Genomic DNA, 6,554 nt, shown 5'->3' on the forward strand with positions numbered 1-6,554 from the left:
CTGTACACTACAGGCAGTCTGTACACTACAGGTCAGTCTGTACATACAGGGCAGTCTGTTCACTACAGGGCTGTCTGTACACTACAGGGCAGTCTGTACATTACAGGTCAGTCTGTACACTACAGGGCAGTCTGTACACTACAGGACAGTCTGTACACTACAAGTCTGTCTGTACAATACAGGTCAGTCTGTACACTACAGGGCAGTCTGTACACTACAGGGCAGTCTGTACACTACAAGGCAGTCTGTACACTACAGGAGAGTCTGTACACTGCAGGTCTGTCTGTACACTACAAGTCTCTCTGTATGCTACAGGTCAGTGTCGGTCAATGTTTTTACTTAAGTTGTCAATTTTGTATTTGAATTGTGATTTGATTACTTTAAGCAGAGTTACAGCCCTTTCTAAATGAAACAATAATACATTTAAAGACAGACTTTTGAGGTATTTATTTATTTTGGATTATAATACATTAACAAGGATATTTCTTACATATAGCAACATACAATAAACCATGCTATGATATACTTTACTTTTTCTCATTACTCCAGAGTACATTATTTACTGATTCCTGTACACATGATTGGCCAAAGGGTGATACCTATTGTTGATAAGAAATGATGGCAGTTTTGATGCCAGATTAACATCTTGCATCCATTTTATCCCCTTTGTTTTTCAATTTGAATATATAGGGTGACAATATTATAACACTTGTTTAATTTAAGATATTTAGCAGTCTCTGCAGTCTAATCATGGGGTACACTAACTTTTCTTTTATCAGACATTCTCCTTAAACTGGATAAATGGTCTTGACCAGATTGAAAGATGGACGAGTCCATTTAGGATATTTAGTGTGGTCAGGAAAAAAACATTCGTAAATTTGATCTGGTTATCTCGACCAAACTTAATAAAGCTTTATGTCAATTACAGTACAAAATCTCATATGTATTATATCTTAATTAAAGAATTGTTTCCCCTGTTATCATTTATATACAATATATATATTAATGCATAAATGGGTTGTTTATTAATTTATCTATGTTTTATTTATTCTGCATGTTCTTTTGTTTGTTTTTATAGACATTTGTATTCAGCCTTGTTTACTTATTATTTTGATAACATGTTTTTGTTTTGTATTTTACCTATAACTTAAATAAAGGTGATAAAATTAACACTTAATTTATAGGGTATATAAAGGTGTATTTTTTTGAAATTGTTTTGATTATTTCTGAAAATATTGTTCGTTTTCTCTATAACAACTTTTGGTATTAATATCAACATACAAATTAATGATAGGCTTGGTGGTATTTTATATTAAAGGGACTCTACTGATCTTTTTTTACATGACAGGACTGGAAATATTTTTTTGAGATTAATGTTCCATTTGATGTAGGTCTAGACCAATAACTTATGTGCAAAATTCAGACCAATCACTTGCTTCGTTTTCCAGAATAATTATTCCAAATGTGGAAAATGACCTGGAATTCAAAAACTGTGCATGGTAGCCACATACAATCTGTTTTGTAGTTGGGAGGGGTTTTTAAGCTGAGAATAACTTTGTTACAATGATTTACACTAGAGATTATAGAATACAGTAACAATAACCAGAAAGAGATCTGTATATCCATATTTTATCATTCCATATTGCTCCTGCCTAGTAAAGTCTTTCTCTTCTGATATGAAATAAAACCCTTGTCACTTTCTTAGACTTCTTTTGTGTAGTTATAGCCCTTTGACTTCATTAATAGTGCATACTTTTGTGTGGTTGGGTTCCTGTAGGAATATGATGAGAATTTCAGAGAATCAGTAGTGTTATGTGATATATTTACAGTCAAACCTGTGTTAAAGACCACATATAAATACAGATAACCCTGCAAATAAAGGCCACTTTTTGATAACCCTTCTTCGAAATATTGGAATAAAAAAACCTCCAAATAAAGACCATTTGTCTAGGAAGACCATTTTAGTGTCCCTCACAGGTGGTCTCTGTACAGAGGTTTTTAGTTGTCATAATCCCAGTAATACAGAATTTTTATGTGAAAATATTTGCCTGCAGACGGCAACTGATATACCCATGCAGCCAGTGCAGACCAAGATCAGCCGGCACATCTATGCCATCTGATCATGGTCTGCACTGTTTGCTTTTCAGTCAGTATGCATTTCGGAAATTTTACCCTAAAATTGATGAATGGTTTTGTCGGGATTGAAAGACGGACAAGTCCATTTAAGATAATTAGGGAGGTAAGGTTTAATTATGACATTAAATTTCTGCTGTTTATGAAGGATAGAATTGTTAGTACAAATTTTGATATGATTTATTCTCATTTGATAGGAACGTATTTAAATCATTTGTCTCAAAAATAATTCTTTGTTTTATGAGTGTATGTTAAATATAAGATTGGTATGAAGAACTTGGTTTATTTGCAAGAATTGAACCATTTTTTCAGCACTTGTTTAAAATTTCTCACCTTTGTTTTTTTGAGCATATTTAAGATTTAATTAACTTTGTAGATTTGTTGATACTTTGTTTTAACAAATTGTATCTGCAGTCATTTTGAGATTAAAATATTTCTGGAATAATAAGTTGTTTAAGAATAAGATATTTATAAAAGGGGAAAAAATGTAATCCTTTATATGCAACCACATCTATTGTTTGACCTTGACCTCTAAACAATCATGGCCATTTAAGGTCAAATTTTCAGAATTTTAGAATTTAACAATGATTAATTTTTTAAAGTAATATTTTTGTGATATTAAAGGTCTGTAATGTTTTTTCTGGCTTGCATAAGTTTGATCAATTTGAAAATAATAAAAGCTGTGGACAGTGAAATGAAAATATTGTTATTTGTTTAACAAGTATTGTTATGTCTTTCTTTAATGAGAAAAGAAATCCCCCTTTTTAAAGAAATACTTATCTTTTATAACAAGAATAAAGTGCAATTTTGTGACGTTTTTGAAAGTAGATGATCCCAATCTTTTACTGTGGTTCTATTTTTTCTATGTGCAATTATTTTCAACTTCGTGATGTTAGAGTACAAATAAATTTAGTTATTTTTTTCCAGTATATAGATATAGATTGCTTGCATGCAATATTAGATTAATTTTTGTAGATATTTTTGTTTGCTGTAAACTGGAATAAGTTATATGGTACTTAAGTTGTGAACTACTTATATTTTGGTATACCCTGATTTGATATACATTTTAGCTATATTTTATATACATGGAATGTTTGTTAAGATTTTTGTAGCTTGTGATTACTAAACATTTAGTATGATTTTTTAAGGTAAAGGGCATTTTCTGGCATTTAGTATGAAAATTCAGTTTGAGAAGATTGTGTGCAAGATAATTAAAGTCTTACACTAAATATTAAAGACTTACACTAAATTGTAAAAGCCAGATGAAATAAATTTTAAGAAGTCAGATAAATTAAAGACTTACACTAGATTGTAAGAAGTCTTATACTAAATTGTAAGGAGCCAGATAAATTAAAGACTTACACTAGATTGTAAGAAGTCTTGCACTAAATTGTAAGGAGCCAGATAAATTAAAAGACTTACACTAGATTGAAAGAATTAAATCAGATAAATTAAAGACTTACACTAGATTGAAAGAAGTCAGATAAATTAGAGACTTACACTAGATTGTAAGAAGTCTTGCACTAAATTGTAAGGAGCCAGATAAATTAAAGACTTACACTAGATTGTAAGAAGTCTTGCACTAAATTGTAAGGAGCCAGATAAATTAAAGACTTACACTAGATTGAAAGAAATCAGATAAATTAAAGACTTACACTAGATTGAAAGAAGTCAGATAAATTAGAAACTTACACTAGATTGAAAGAAATCAGATAAATTAAAGACTTACACTAGATTGAAAGAAATCAGATAAATTAAAGACTTACACTTGATTGAAAGAAGTCAGATAAATTAGAGACTTACACTAGATTGAAAGAAATCAGATAAATTAAAGACTTACACTAGATTGAAAGAAATCAGATAAATTAAAGACTTACACTAGATTGAAAGAAATCAGATAAATTAAAGACTTACACTAGATTGAAAGAAGTCAGATAAATTAAAGACTTACACTAAATTGTAAGAAGTCAGATAAATTAAAGACTTACACTAGATTGAAAGAAGTCAGATAAATTAGAGACTTACACTGAAGTGTAGGAAGTCAGATAATTTTAAGACTTACACTAAATAATAAGAAGTCAGATAAATTAAAGACTTACACTAAATTGTAAGGAGCCAGATAAATTGAAGACTTACACTAAATTGTAAAAAAACCCAAAAAAACAACAGATAAATTAAAGACTTACCGTGAGATACATCTGAATTGTAAGAGGCCATCATATACAATGAATATATTATCAATATATATATACCATACTATATTATTCAGACCAGAAATTATTTTGGATGGAAAAAAATACTACATGTATACAATAGATCTATAGTATTATAGATGTCAAAGACTCTTATTTTAATTTTGCTATTGAATACTTGGATCACTTTTTACCTAAGCTGAGTCACAATTAGTGTAGTACATGGGAGTTTCCCTTTCAAATGACACTATTACACTAAAACTACTTTTCTTTTATTGCTTTTTTTGTTTTGTAAAAGAATCTGGTAGAAAATTCTTCTTGAGAGACTTTCTACATAGATCAGTTTAATATTTTCTGTCAACTGGCAACAAATTGTTCTGGCACTAAGTCTCAACATAATTGCCAATTAAAAATGTTAAAACAGTTAAAGAAGAAAGTTAAGTGCAAAGATACTGGTTTAATTTTCAAAACTGTACTAATTGTTTTTACAAAGTGCCGACTTCTTGGCATAAAAAATTGCAATCAATTAGCTTTATAGGTTTGGGTTTTGCTTTTTTAATTTTGTTTGTTGATAGTTGCAGAGCAAGCTTTCCTTCGTGGGTTGTAACACAAATATTGTAGTTAACTCTTAAGTTCACTGTGTTAATAATATAGTGCAATAAAACCTCGGAAATTGGGAACTTGTGATTTCTTGAAAAGGGATGGAACTGTTTTACTTTTTTGATTGTTTTTTTTTTTTTAGGGCAGTGACTATTTATTGTATCATCTTAAGGGATGGGTTGATTTCAACTAATAGACTGGAAGGTCAAAATAATTTTCTAGATTTGTGGGGGATTTTTTTCTTTTTAGATGGTTAAAAACTTTTTTATTAGGAATATTCATTATTCCTTTGAATGGAAAAAATGTTTTACTTTCTTTCACAAATTGTTTTTTATTTTAACCATTTGGATAGTTTGCACTATATTTACTTTCACAATTGAAGATCAGAATGTTTTCATATTAAACCATTTTTGTAATGCAGTGGAAAAAGAAAACACTAAAATTTACACATAGTATTGTAATTTAAAAATATCTGTTGCTTTATTATGTAATGGTGCAAGTACCAATATTATGAACTGGTGCAAGTACAGCATTATATACTGGTGAAAGTACGATAATATATTCCAGTGCAAGTATGGTATTATGTACTGGTGCAAGTGTGGTATTATGTACTGGTGCAAGTACGGTATTTTGTACTGGTGCAAGTACGGTATTTTGTACTGGTGCAAGTACGGTATTATGTACTGGTGCAAGTATGGTATTATGTACTGGTGCAAGTACGGTATTTTGTACTGGTGCAAGTACGGTATTATGTACTGGTGCAAGTACGGTATTTTGTACTGGTGCAAGTACGGTATTATATACTGGTGAAAGTACGATAATATATTCCAGTGCAAGTATGGTATTATGTACTGGTGCAAGTGTGGTATTATGTACTGGTGCAAGTATGGTATTATGTACTGGTGCAAGTACGGTATTATGTACTGGTGCAAGTATGGTATTATGTACTGGTGCAAGTATGGTATTATGTACTGGTGCAAGTACGGTATTTTGTACTGGTGCAAGTATGGTATTATGTACTGGTGCAAGTACGGTATTATGTACTGTGCAAGTATGGTATTATGTACTGGTGCAAGTATGGTATTATGTACTGGTGCAAGTACGGTATTTTGTACTGGTGCAAGTACGGTATTATGTACTGGTGCAAGTATGGTATTATGTACTGGTGCAAGTATGGTATTATGTACTGGTGCAAGTATGGTATTATGTACTGGTGCAAGTACGGTATTATGTACTGGTGCAAGTACGGTATGATGTACTGGTGCAAGTATGGTATTTTGTAGTGGTGCAAGTACCGTATTTTGTACTGGTGCAAGTATGGTATTATGTACTGGTGCAAGTACGGTATTATGTACTGATGCAAGTACTGTATTATGTACTGGTGCAAGTACGGTATTATGTACTGGTGCAAGTATGGTATTATGTACTGGTGCAAGTACGGTATTATGTACTGGTGCAAGTATGGTATTATGTTCTGGTGCAAGTATGGTATTATGTACTGGTGCAAGTACAGTATAATGTACTGGTGCAAGTATGGTATTATGTACTGGTGCAAGTACAGTATAATGTACCGGTGCAAGTATGGTATTATGTACTGGTGCAAGTACGGTATTTTGTACTGGTGCAAGT

Source organism: Ruditapes philippinarum, unplaced genomic scaffold (assembly GCF_026571515.1).
Source record: "Ruditapes philippinarum isolate M1 unplaced genomic scaffold, ASM2657151v2 ctg1919_1_1_1_1, whole genome shotgun sequence".
Taxonomy (NCBI): Eukaryota; Metazoa; Mollusca; class Bivalvia; order Venerida; family Veneridae; genus Ruditapes; species Ruditapes philippinarum.